Here is a 15,187-nt window from a genome sequence, read left to right as displayed (position 1 = left end):
AATTGTGTCCATATATTGACAACCACTATTTGAAGGGTTGACTTATGAAATGATTGGCCACTGTTACGATGGCAATCTGTATATTAATATGATGCATGTTTGGAGAAAGAGCATAATTTTCGAATTTGTCAGAAGTCCCCACCATTAGAAATCATTTCCCTTCGCATGGACATCTTGCCTTCAATGCAATTACATCCAAATTTCAATCATAACCAAAATACCTTTCACTCATCAAAATGATAAATTTAGAGATCATTATTGAAAAACAACTAAACAATGTGGTTACTTTTCGATTAATTTGTTTAAATTAACATTTCCTTTGGTTAACATTTCTCGCTAAATGGCATTTGGATGTGAAATAAACAATTAACCCAAAAGGCGTCAAGGAAAACTGAACTAATGCATGCCATGTGGAGTGCCATCCCAAACCGAATCAAAAAACAACAATTAACATGTAATTTCCGCAGGAGGTATTTCCCCGGTAATGACTCCACTCACTTCGGCACTCCGACCGTATGGCCCATTCCAACAGATTATTGCATAGCATGATCATTCCAAAAAGGGGTTAATAATATGTTTTTTTATAATTGTAATAAATTATTGGCTCATGCCAAGATTACAATTACAACAATAACACACAAATATTTATTTATTTATTGTTGTTGTTAATTAAAAAGCGATGCTCATTAGCGTCGTTCCGAAAAATAAATTCTTCATCATCAACATTGCCAGCGACAGTTAACTCTCTATTAGAGACTGCTGCCATGAGGATGGATTTTGAAATGTCTTGGCTGGCTGGCTGACTGGCTCCCTTCTCCAGTTGTGGCCCGGCTGCCTTTTCCCCACTTGCAGCCATGATCTATGCCGGAGATTAATATCTTCTGAAAATTATGAAAAATACCTGGTGTTAAAAACTATTTCGTTTTTATTTTGAAAAAATAAACAAAAGAAACTGTTTATTTTTGTGCTGCGGGTGACCCAACGTTTAATCATTTTAATGTTAAATGAACGCCACAGCCACCAACCAACCAACCGACCGACCAAAAATAAGAATTTGAGAAACTAGAGAATAACTTGGCTCAAAAAATGAGAGATTTGCGACGACTGTTGATTACACTATGCACATATTAAATTTTAAGAATTTAGAGTAGGTATTAGATTTGCAGGAATAACATGCATGACCTAACGACCAAAAGATATGAAATACGTGGATTACCACACATTAAATAGGTCTCGGAATGTAACAACTGCCTGAAATTAAGGATTTTAATGCGGCACAAGCAATCAAATTGAACTGAAATTAGATAGTCAACCAGCAGATGCTTCGGGAAACGGCAAAAATTTTCAAAGTACAATAAAATGAGTATAACCGTAATATGGGGGCCATAGAAAAACGGGAGCCTATATAAACAATTTTCTACTAAATTTTTATCTAATGCGGTTCTCAATACCAAATTTGAAAAAAAAAAATTATGGAAAATGTGGCTAGGATCATTAGAAAACCGAATATCGGTGGGTACTGCTATATTGGAATAGTATCCCAATGTGGATACCAATGTTTTGACACCGGAATTAGAACCCATTATAATCTACAAATGCCGAATTTTAAACAAATTCGATAGAAGGTGTGGCCTCAATTGTAACCAGTAAAGAAAGTCTAAAGTAGGACGGGCCAACGGACCCTTTGCATATTTAGTAGAGCTTCATATAACATACAAAAGTTCAAAAGTCAAAGTCCAAAGGAACTAATATATGAGAGGAATATCCTCCTCCGAATCGAATTCTGCTAAATTTGCTGAGCATTTGTGCCTTTTCAATTCGGGCTTGTATTGCCCATTTGGTGGAGAATTAACTTGAAATCGGATAAAAATATATATATATTGGAGGTATATCCAAATCTGAGCCGATCTCCATAAAATTTGGCAAAGGTATTTCTGAGCTGTATTTGATATATTTCCCCAAATATCGTTGTTACAAAGTGCATATTTCGGCTGGGGAGGACAAAAATAACTAATTGAATGAACAATATATATGGGAGCTATAGCTATATCTGAACCGACTTCGATAAAATTTGGCATATTTATTTTCAGGCTTAGTTTGGTCGTATTGGCAAAATATTACACGATTGATTCGCAATAAAAGCAAATCGGACGAAGATATATATGGAAGCAATATCTAAATGTTGACCGATAATCTCCAATTTCAAACAAACAAATGATTTGTGCAAAATTTCATCTGGATCGAGCAGTAAATGCGACATGTACTTTGTTTACAAAAATACATGGACAGACAGACGGACGGACAGACGGACGGACGCACAGACGGACGGACGGACATGCATAAATCGACTCAGAATGTGATTCTATGCAGATCATCAAAAGGAACTACGGGTCTATCTCGTTTCCTTTTCCCTGTTACAAACAAATGCACAAAGGCATAATACCCTGACCACCTTATGGTGTAGGTTATAAAAATACGGTTATATGGGGGCTATAGGAAAACGTGGAGCTAGAACGCATTTCGATCTACAAATACCAATTTTTGGAGAAATTCAGGCAATGTTCTGTCAGAAAATGTGACTGAAATCGTTAAAATACCGAATATCGGGAGGTACAGTTATATGAAAAATTGTATCCTTCTAATTCAATTTGTTCGAAAGATAGCGCGATTACAACAGACAGACGAGCATTGCTAAATCGACTTAGAATTTTACACTAATCAATATATATATACTTTTCAGGGTATAACATGACTATTTCGGGAGTAACAAATTAATAAACCTTCCATGGTATGATGGGGGTATAAAAAGACTAGAGAAATGAGTGACTGACAGACTGATTCACCAACGCCCAAGCGAAACTTCTAAAGCTTGAAGTTTTGCTTGTGGGTCAAAGTTGGTGTTTAGAGGTAAGACAAGGCTGGGTTTTGGATCCATTATATTGGTCAAACGAATAGAGTTAGACTTCTAAATGAGGGATGAGGGTCTCTGGTGGGATTTTTTTCGGAAATTCGATTTATAAGTGTACTAAAAAGCACTAACTTTGATACCACGGATAGAGCTAAGTTTTGACTTTTGGTATAAGAGGAAGTAAGGTTGATATGCGGAAGTGGTTTTGAAAATGTGTAAGAATTGTACTAAATTCGGTACAATTTGAGTTTGAGTGAAAGAATGGAGTTGGAATGTTGAAATGTGTTTTTGGGTCACTGTTCGTGTGTAGTTTTTGTTAACATGTATTAAAAATTTACGAACTATACTAAATTGTTCTAAATTTGGTAAATGAGGAAGGGATGGAGTGGGCAATCTTAAATTTGAAATGTTGTTGTGTAGGATAGACGAACCAAAGTGTTTTTCATACCCTCAGCCACACAGGGAGTATATATCATTTGATACGGCCAAAACGTGCCTCATGGAATTAGCTTTTTTAGACCCTAGGTCTCTTTGGACCAAATCCATTTCAGAGGTGTCCGTTCGTTTGTCTGGCTGGCTGGTGCGCACTATAATTCTCGAAGGGAATACCAACATTTGCATCAGTGCTATGTCAGGTACGCAAATGGCCAATATCGGTCCTCGCCATCATGTACCTCCTTGACAAAGGGTCAACATTTTGCATAATTATAACTCTCATAAAAACCGAAATACGCATCCAATTCTCCTGAAAGTTATTATATTTTACTTTTTATGTTTACTAACATAATCTGTTGTGAAGATGTGGCTGTTGTGACTCCTTGTGGTACCTCCGCCATATAGTGGTAGTGAATTATTATATCTCTCATAAAATGAGAAATTATCATATTCTCTGCAAATTTCACACATCCCAATATTTTTGATAAAACTAGATCTGGCGTGAAGATGGGATATATCGGAGTACATCTTCAAGTATTTCCCCCACAAGGGGTTAAAATAAGTATTCGATGATCTTCAAATTTCACACGTCCTAATATTTTTGTTTGCACAAGATCTGACGTGAAGATGATAGATACCTCTCCCCAAAAACAATCTTTAATTTTTACTTATATTTTTCAAAATTTTGCGAAAGTCCTTCTCGTACCTCCCCCACAAAAGTTTAAATTTTTAATTTACAATTATTCCCATAAAATTGGTAATAGATGTCTGATTTTCTTTAAATTTTGCACAACACTTCTTTTGCTGGAACACTTCGGTATAGTATCTCACTCATATTTTAACATTTTCAAAAAATAACCACATACAGGGTGAGATGAAAAAACTGCAACCAACTTGAGACTGCTGTCATTTCTAAGCGACTCCTCCGACAGCTGTTACAATTATTCCAGTTCATTATATTGTTTGCAAGCGCACAAAAGCATTTTGGTGAGAATTTTCCAGAAAAAAGTTATTCGTGACGGAATTCAAGCGTGATTTCTTTTTATTTGGCTGGAAAACCACAAGTGGCAATCGTTGGAGCACTCCAGCATTTAAATGTTAATAAATTTTTTGTGTCTCGTAGCCCGATGTCAAGAAAGTGGACGGAAGAAAACAGCAACATCAGCAGAAATGGTTCGAAAAGTAAAGAAGCGACTTGATCGAAAGCCGCGTCGCAGTGGCTGTGACTAAAGGGCTCATGAGCTGAACATATCGCAATATTCCATTCGGTCAATATTGGAAAAAGGAACTCGGGGTAAAGCCACTGAAATTCCCATAAGTTCAATAACTTACACCGCAACCGAAAGAAAATAGACCCACAAGTGCTAAAGAGTTGATTCGCTTGGCCGAAAGTGGTGAACTGCCGAATTTGGTTTTCTCCGATGAGAAAACATTCGTGGTCCAGCAGTTCGTAAACAAACAAAATGATCGTGTTTATTTGCCAAAGAGGTCAGCTGATCTGATGTGCACCTTCGGTTGGCCACCAGAACTCAAGCGCCGGCCGTGGTGATGGTGTGGGCCGCCATAACAGCCGATGATCGCTCTCCGCTCGTATTAATCGATCGGTTATCGCGAAAATATTCTGGAGGGTGTATTAAAGCTTCCGGGACGCAAACATTTTGGCAGCAGACCTTGGACATTTCATTCCACCAAAATCTCCAGATACCAATCCGTTGGACTATTGTGTCTAGAATATTTTGGAAAGCATGGTTGGCTCTAAAAATACCAAAGTGTCGATCACATCAAGCAAGCGCTTCGCCGGAAATGGGCCAAAATACCGCAGGGTCGTTTGAAGGCCACAATTCGTGCCAAAGGTGACCAATTCGAACAAATCTAAACTTATTCAAAAATTTGATGCTATTTCCGACATTTTTTGTTTTCATTCAATAAAATTTAAAAAAATGTAATAATTATGGCGTTTGACCTTGTTGCAGTTATTTTATCTCACCCTGTATATATCTCACAGCAAGCTGTTTCCGTTTTGCAAACTTCTTTGTGCACAGGATATGTTTTTCACTCAGCGGATAGTATGAAGAGCTTGTCTGAGCCATTTGTTTGTTTCAATTGGGCAGTCATGGCTTTGGATCTGACATTGAAAGAGTCGTCTCACACTTGTTCTGTCCATATTAACTGGATCAAAAAAGATCAAATTTACATGCCAGAATTTTAAATGCGATCTTATATTTTGCAGAATTTTAATTCTTGTTCAGTCCTCCATTAAAGATATGTCCCCTTTAAACAAAACACTCTTTACCCCGACCGCTCCCATTGTAGGGTGCTCGATATCACCTTGTGTTGTATCGATATCACCTCATAGAATCATAAATGAGAGAATATTAAATGATAATCTATGTTCGTGGCCATTAAAAAATTAAACGATCTCCTCCGAGACCACAACAAATACTAGCAACAACAACAGCAAAAACGCTGGAAAAAAAGAAAGGTATATTCCAAAACAAGACAATGGTTTGTTTTAACAGCTAAAACAGCAGGTGGTTGGCTGGCTGACTGGCTGGTGGTTATATTAAATGGAGGGTTAGCTCTGCTGGCCAGCTAAAAAGACCTCAAATACCCAATAACCCAACAATGCAATGTGCCATAAAAATAACACCCTAGGTCTACGCGTCTGATGGGGGTCTATCACGTCTTGTTTTGTATGATTCGCCTATTGTGTGAGCGTGAGCGTGTGTGTGTGCGTTTGCATTTGAAATCTGAATTCATTTCATAGATGAAATGAAATGATGATCAACATGTTCGATCGTTCGTTCGTCCGTTCGTTCGAATTCCTCATATGAGTTTATTTCTTCTTGCCTCGTTTCAATCGAAAAAAAGATTTATTTCCAAAAATTATAGATTTAATTACGCTCCTTCAAATCATAGCAACAACAAAAACAACAGCACGATGAAGAATAATAGCCACAATAATAATAGAAATATTTCAATTCACCTTCTTGGCTGGTCGTGGCGGTTGGTGGTCGACATGAGCGCGGTGATGGTGGTGGTGACGGTGTGAATGGTTGTTGGCTGTGGTTTTCTCATTGGACCCAAACATAACTAACCCAGCCTCATTAGTACGACTGTCACGGGTGGTGGTGTAACGGTGACGCCAGTGTCGCCCCAATCACACATGTTGCGGCCATGTAACTGGTGTTGTTGTCATTTCCCTGCAACAATGGCAGTCATGTTTTCCCATTTCCAATTTTTATGACATCAATGGCCCCACGGGCTTTGTTTGTTTTTTTGTTGCGTTTGTCATTGTCGTCTGGTCACCACGGTCGGTCGGTGTTTGACACTTTGGTTCCAGATTCAACTGTGTCTCGCAAAGGTGTTTCTGGGTAATCTGATCGCATTGGCTGTTATGTAAATCTTATAATTTGATAATTTTTTAACACTTTCCCAACGCAACGTCGAAAAACAATAGCCCCAAAACAATGGCCATTCAGTGACGGAATGGGTCCAGAGTTGTTGTTGGTGCTGGTGGCGCCTGTAAACTAATAAAATCACAATAAAAATTCATAATCATCAAGATCGGGTTTCCAATACAGCAGATGATAATGTGAGAATATTTTTTTTGTTGGAATTGAGATTTCCAGATTTCCATGTAAATCGATATATAATTTCTGACACCTTTTGTGGGGTGAGATCGGAAGTGGGATTTATTAATAATGGTCAGATAGATTTGAAACTTCAAACCGATCGTTGAAGACTTGACAAATATCGATCTGAGTCCTTCCCAGTCTCATACATCGATTCGAGTACCAGCAATCCGATTTACAACCAACGATGGAAACGAAAACCCACCATCAAATGATTGGCCAACCCTATTTGATGATCCTATATAAGCCAAATGATAGAATTCTACCAACTACTTCAATCCAATCCCTGGTCTGATTCCTCATAATTTTCGTTGTATTGAAGGTTTCAGAGTCACTTTTAAACTAAATTAAGAGCATAGTACAGATTTTGTCGGTTTCACTTGGGAGCGAAACTTGCTCGCGAGTATGATTGCTCGAAATGTGAGAGGTTTTTACGGAGTGTACTGTTCAGTCTTTTGTTTTGTGTGGCAGCGCTATCAAGTCACTCCTGTCTGAAAAATTTGAATGGGAGCAGAACCGCTGAAAATAGGGCAAAAGTTTTGCTCTAAGGGTGATCAGTGAAGGACGAACATACAGCTAGATCGACTCAGCTCGGCGAGATAGGAAGATCCATATATACAGGGTGAGATGAAAAAACTGCAACCAGCTACAGACTCCTGTCATTTATAAGCCACTCGTCCGACATCTGTTAAAATTATTCCAGTGACAGCTCATTATATTGTTTATAAGCATACAAAAGCATTTTGGTGAGAATTTTCCAGAAAAAAAGTTATTCGTGATGGAATTCAAGCGTGATAGTGTGATTTCTTTATATTTGGCTGGAGAACCACAAGTGGCTATCGTTATAGCACTCCAGCATTTAAATGTGAATAAATCTTTTATGTCTCGTACCAACGCTCGATACTGTGATATTGGTAGCGTAGCTCGACGTTAAGGAATTGGGAAGTGGACGGTAGAAAACTTCAACATCAGTAGAAATGGTTCAAAAAGTAAAGAAGCGACTTGATCGACACGTGGCCGCGTTGCAGAGGCCGAAAATGACTCTTGAGCTGAACATATCGTAATTTTCCATTCGGCAAATATTGAAAAATGAGATCGGGGTAATGCCATTGAAATTCCAAAAAGTGAAAGAACTTACACCGCTACAGAAAAAGAAAATAGACTCAAAAGAGCTAAAGAGTTAATTCGCTTGGCCGAAAGTGGTGAACTGCCGAATTTGGTTTTCTCCGATGAGAAAACATTCGTTGTACAGCAGTTTGTAAACAAATCGTGTTTACTTGCCAAAGAGGTCAGCTGAAAATGTGCACCTTCGGTTGGCCACCAGAACTCAAGCACCGGCCATGGTGATGGTGTGGGCCGCCATAACAGCCGATGGTTGCTTTCCGCTCGTATTAATTTGCGTGGCATCAGAATAAATTCCAAATATTATTGCGAAAATATTCTGGAGGGTGTATTAAAGCCTTGGGCATGCAAACATTTTGGCCGCAGACCTTGGGCATTCCAACAGGACAGGATGGAATGCCCAAGCGCACAATTGCCACCAAAGTCTCCGGATACCAATCCGTTGGACTATTGTGTCTGGAGTATTTTGGAAAGCAAAGTTGGCACTAAAAAATACCAAAGTGTCGATCACATCAAGGAAGCGCTTCGCCGGAAATGGGCCAAAATACCGCAGAGCAACATTTGGGCAGCGTGTGACGGTTTCATTGGCCGTTTGAGGGCCATAATTCGTGCCAAAGGTAACCAATTCGAACAAATTTAAACTTATTCTAAAATTTGATGCTATTTCCGACATTTTTTGCTTTCATTCAATAAAATTTAAAAAAAAATCTCACCCTTTAAAAACAAACATTCAACATCGAAGGCCTTAGATGGGAATGTAGTAGGTCTGTTAAACCAAAAAGTCAATCACAATATTCAATTCCTCGGATTTTATAAAAATTATTGCACATAATTTTCAAATCTAATTTTTCCTCTCCCAAGCAAAAACTCCTAAAAGCCTGTGACTTAACAAACATTCATCTCCGTACACCTTGTTCTATCCAGCTTTGCTTCTCAATCTAGGTATATATTTTCCTCCCATGCCTTCCATGTACTTCAATTAATTGTTTCACACATGCATGCATACCCAAATAATAAATTAAAAGGTAAGTGCTCGTGTTCAATCCACCAATTATGCATTCATATTTCTCAAAACCAAATCTAATATTTTACGAAACCCAAAACAAAAATAATAAATTATTTTCATAATTCTATGCAACTAAGAATCATTTGTGGTCTATAATTTGTGTTCGAAATCCGCCACTCTACGACCAGCACCACAACCTCTCCAAAGACTATCCTCAATATTCATTATAAAACAATTTAAATTAATTTTAATTTCCACGACATGCACAACGAACGAAATTCTGACACCACAACGAATCGGAGGCTTCTTGATGTTGATGTTGGTGGCGTTGTTGTTCATGGAGTTACAGCTGGGTCCTACCCAGCCAAAGGAGGCTAAAATCACAAATTGCAATACATAATTACACCACCACCACCTCTGACGATCGAAAAAGAATAGTTATTTATGTTTGTGTGTGTGTGTGCATGGTGTTGTTGTAAATTATGACCGAGACAACAAATATTTCCCAGTAATCATCTCCCAGCTAATGGTGTGCAGTGCTATGGTGTACCTCAATTACCAGCCAAACATCCAACCAACTTCGTGGTTAGCTGTTGCCACTCCACCACCATACGCCAGAACCCCCAAAAAACCCGCCAGTCGTCGTTGTGATAATCATGGCGTTTATTTGATGTAAAATATATGACAGTTTGTCAGTCGTAAACTATGGCAAGGTGTCAGAAATGATTTTGCAATTGCATGTAATTGGTAGCAATTATCAATAAAGTTTTGAGCCGGAGCAGAGCGGCATGGCAAAGATGGTGGACACCACCATCATCGTCGTCGTCGTCTCCATCGTCATTTGATGTCGTAACTCACCAAGTGAAGTTGCAAACATGAATGTACTTCTCCCCGAATGCTACATGGAGGTAATAAAACATGAACACACACACTCGACAATGGGGAATAAAGGGTGAAGGGGGAGGAGGGAGAAGAGCAAAATATCATGGGTGCAAAAAGCTCAAGCAACTGAACACCTTGTAATTGTAGACTCTTTGGGACAGTCTAACTGGGTGTTTTGTCACAGGCAACAGCGGTACAGTGGGTTAACATCCTTTACGTAAATAAATATCCATATTTTTATCAAAAAAAAAAACGAGATTTTCTCTATACGAAGAAAAAACGTTTTGACTCTGTACGAAATTAAAGCAGAAATCGGTTTTTTATACGAAAACGACAAGAATTTCGTCTAAAAAAGAAGAAGACCTCTTCTTCTCTACGAAGAAGAATAAGAAGAGAGTCTCTTCTTCTGTACAAAGCAGAAGATGACCTCTTCTTCTATGTGAAGAAGACGAAGTAGTCTCCTCTTCTTCTGTACGAAGAAAAGAACTTCTCGTCTTCTCCTGTACGAAGAGGAAGAGAACGTCTCTTCTTCATCTGTACGAAGAAGAAAGAGAAGACCTCTCTTCTCCTTCTATACGAAGAAGAAAGAGAAGACCTCTCTTCTCCTTCTATACGAAGAAGAAAGAGAAGACCTCTCTTCTCCTTCTATACAAAGAAGAAAGAGAAGACCTCTCTTCTCCTATACGAAGAAGAAAGAGAAGACCTCTCTTCTTCTCCCATACGAAGAAGAAAGAGTAGACCTCTCTTCTTCTCCTATACGTAGAAGAAAGAGAAGACCTCTCTTCTTCTCCTATACGAAGAAGAAAGAGAAGACCTCTCTTCTCCTATACGAAGAAGAAAGAGAAGACCTCTCTTCTTCTCCTATACGAAGAAGAAGACCTCCCTTCTTCTTCCTACGAAGAAGAAGACCTCTCTTTTTCTTCTATATGAATATTGGCTGATAAATTCCTCTTATTATTTCCTCATTTTTGCAATCGCACCCACTGTACCTCTGCACCTTTATTACAGCCATTATAGCTGTTGTTTGTGACTGAACTCGCGCTAAGCGCTCAGAGTTTAAACTGTTGGCCCATAAATATTCCAAACATCCTGACATGTGGAAATTATCTCTTTCGCTCACGCGCCATTTAAATCAATTTAACACGTTAAAGCTTCCACCGTATAAACATAAGTATTCTCCATACCCAGCATATCCAAGCGGTGGCAGACGGACAGGCTGGCAGGCCCAAGCCAGCAGCGGGTGCGTTTGGTTTAACGTGTATGACAGCGAACCCAATGCTATGTTTTCAGTGTGTGCATTTTGTTCTTTATTTCTCCTGTTTGCCTGTTTCTTTGGAGGATTAGTCGTTTGTGCTTCGTCGTCGTGCCTCCTTTGTATCCGCTTAGAAAGATTGTTTGGTTGGCTGGAGAGTTTATTGAAAAAAGTGATATATGTGGATGATCTTTAAAAACATCGCCATCGCCATATGGGATATGTGTGATTTAGACAAATTTGAGGTTAAATTTGAAAAATATTGACAGTTCCGTAAAAGTGTAGGGTTGCCGAAGGCTACATCTTAAGCAGTAGATGTAAAAAGTTTGATGAGAAAAAAAAAACAATTTTATAAAGAATTCGAAGCAGAAGATCTCCTGCTGTTCTATGAAGAAGGTGGAGCGAAAGTTCTGCTGCTCTTTTATAAAGAGAAAACAGAAAACCTCCTGCTCTGCAATAAAGGAGAAGAAGGTCTTCCTCGATTAATGAAAAAAAGTGCAGGTTCCTTGATGTTCAAACTCTTTAAGGGAGAAAAATCGGAAGACTTTCTGATCCTCTCTAAAGGGGAAGCACACCTCTTGCTATGATGTGAAGGAGAAACAGAAGTTCCGCCTTTGTATGAAGATGAAATATAACCTTTGGGCTTCTATGAAAAAGTGATATTCTATTAAGAAGAAGATTCCCGGCTATTGACGTAAATAACCTTCTTCCATCCACAGAAAATATGCCTTCTGCCATTTTATAAAGACGCAGAGTATCTTTTCTTCTTTGACATTACAATTGCAATTCCCTCCAAAAATAAAAATCTCTCTCCGTTTTCCCATTTCCCCAGTTGTGGGGATGTGAAACCCTACTCAAAAAACCAACAATTACGTGGACATAAATCAAATGCTTGAATATGAAACACCATTCCGTTGGCATTCAAACACAGCATAACTTAAATGCCTCAGCGACTACCACCGGCCAAGCGGAGATGATGATTCAAGGCAGGCCAAAGCAAACCAAAGAAACTGAAGGGTTTCAAGTGTCAATAAATAATCGCGTCTGCAACACCCGAGGATCCCGGTGTCCAATTGGTGGACAGACGGACAACTGAATGGTGAACTGAAATCTTAACTGATAACAAACCAGGAGAAGAGGGCGAAGGATTCACATTCATATTGCAGCTTGGCTTGCCTGAGCCGATGAAGACGATGATGGGCAATGCTGGCTGGCTTTGGAATTTGCTGATCGTGATGCAAAGTTTAGATTATAAAGCGCTGATACAATATCACAACAACAACACCAGGCACCACCACCAAGCAACAAAAAACAGCAGTGGCCGGTAAACGTTAAGAAGGAGTTAAAATACCACCAGCGTTGTTGCACAGCACAGCTCAGCATTGCCCTGCCATGGATGGTCATGCTATTCCTTTTGATAAACGTTGACCGGCAACTGCTGCTGCCAGAAACGCTAAACGCTTAGTTGGCACTTTTTGTTGTTGTCGTTGTTGCTGCTACAGCCATCTGTTTTCTTAAATCTCAAATAATCATAGCCATAGAATATAATCCTCTACTCTTCGTTTGTTTGAATTTGATCATGGCGTCATATTTTCTCGACTGGACACTGTTTGCCAGGCAATTAACTCTTTTTTTTTTGCGTGGCCAGCTAGCCATGGTGTGACGTCGACTGATGGCTGACCATTCTCCGGTTGCATTTGTGATTTAATTAAATACTTTTATTATTAAATTGATTTTTACTATTTTTCACCAGCCGCGTCTTCTGGTTGCCTTTTTGTTCACGCCAACCGTTTTCACTTGGGCTATTTGGGCAGTTTACAATTTGACTACAATGTCGGCCTCCTGCTGTTGGTTTAACAGGGATCTGATTACGTTAAACTAAATGGGAAGAGGGGAAAGAGATAGAGAGAGAGAGAGAGAGAGAGGAAATTTGTACCACACACAGTGATGCAAATTGTGACACAGACACTGAGGGAAATGGAAGAAAGACTCTGTCAATATCAAAGATGTATTTGCAATGAAAATTGGAATAATATCTGCAGATTTTTTATGGACATGAAAATATTCAGAAGATCATGAAAGTAGAGCTAAACAAGTATAATTGTATTGGTCGGTTTTGCCGACAGATTATGATATGATTATTCAAACTGTTGACCCTTTATGGGGGAGGTTCCGAAGCAGTTGGACAATATTGACAAGTTCGTATCTGACCTAAGACTGATATAAATATTAAAACGTGTCAGATTTGGACTATATCGACTACTTCCTATACTTAATATGAAATGTGTGTTCTTTTTCTGAAAATGTGGAAATATGCGTGAGGAACAAGATATAGCGGACCGAAGTATTCAATTTACATTTAATACAGATACAAATATTAGTATGTGAAAATTTGAAGGAAATTGAACATTGTTATCCAATATCAAAGACATAAAAGTATAAAGATGGGACAAGACAGAGTCAAAATATGTCAACCCTGTGAAAATACCTCTGTTGTTATGATATCGTAACAACATAGTTAGCAATATTAGGTGATTTAAACCGCTTAGGCGATATGTAATTAATTGGGAAAGTCTATGGAATAGAATTTTGAAATCCTATTTTTGGATTTTTCAAACTTTTATTTGTCATATTTTTCTATAAATTTGGTATTTATATTAACATGGCCCTGTAATGAGCTGTTATTCTAGAGAGTATAGACACAAACCATCTACTCAGAATGCAATTTGTCTAGTCTTTACCATTTTAGGTCTTTGCCAATATCAGATTTCTGGCTAAGGGAAGTATTTATATATAGGAACTTGTAAAGAATCGCCGAATGGTTTCGCTAGTTATGATAGATGAAAGATTTGAAAATTGTGACCATTTGTGGGTGAGATAACAGAAGGAGTTGGCAGATATATATCATCTTCACAACAGATCTTGTGTTAGCAAATATGTTTGTGTGTGTGAAATTTTAAGAGAATTGAACCCTATGTGAGGGACCAGAAGAAAATGTCTTTCTTTATAACAAATTTTGTATTAATGGAAATATTGAGATGTGCCAAGTCTGAATGGAATCGGATGATAATTTCGTGTGTTATGAGCTCCATGGATATTCAAAATGTTGAACCTTTGTGGGGAGGTACCAGAAGAGAGGACCGATATATCCCATCTTCACAACAGATCTTGAATTAGTAGAAATAATGGAATGTTTGAAATATAAAGAGAACCTGGTGCTTCTTTCGGATTTTATAAACGTTTTGTTATTCAAAACTTTGACCCTTTGTGGGGGAGGTGCCAGAAGGAATGGTCCGATCTATACCGCCTTTATAACAGAACCTGTGTTGATAGATATATTCAGATGTGCCAAGTTTAAATGGAATGGGATGTTTATTTTGCGTTTTATGAGCTTTTGTGGGCTGGTACCAAAAAGAGTAGACCGTTATATTCCATCTTATGTGTAAAATTTGAAGACAATCGGACTCTTGCATCACATTTTATAATAGTTCTAATTATTTATTTAAAATTTAGACCGTTTGTGGTGGAGGTACTTGATAGAGTCGACCGATAGTGTCCATTTTCGCACCTGACCTATCACGATGTACCAAGTTTAGACCAAATCGCATACTCTTTACTCCCTTCGCTGTCCATGCTCGATTTTTACTAACCTCATACATACTAGCAAATTCGAATGGCGCCATATTCTAAAATTGCTTTCTAATAGGGACACCCTTTATTTATTTTGCAATAGCACCTATATATACCGAAACATCACGTTTCCAACCGATTTGGTATGATAAAAATCCGAAGTGGTTTTTATTTAAATATTAATTTTTACTTCCACGAAAAAGGTCGTAGGTCATAAATAAAAGTTTATATTGGGAGACATATTTATATTAAATATCTTCTGTCGAAAGGTTTTTTTCTACCGACTGGAAAGTATGGTCAAGACTCTCACAATAACT

The sequence above is a fragment of the Musca domestica genome, unplaced genomic scaffold (genome assembly GCF_030504385.1).
Source record: "Musca domestica strain aabys unplaced genomic scaffold, Musca_domestica.polishedcontigs.V.1.1 31, whole genome shotgun sequence".
NCBI classification, from domain to species: Eukaryota; Metazoa; Arthropoda; class Insecta; order Diptera; family Muscidae; genus Musca; species Musca domestica.
Note: the sequence above shows the minus strand (reverse complement) of the source record.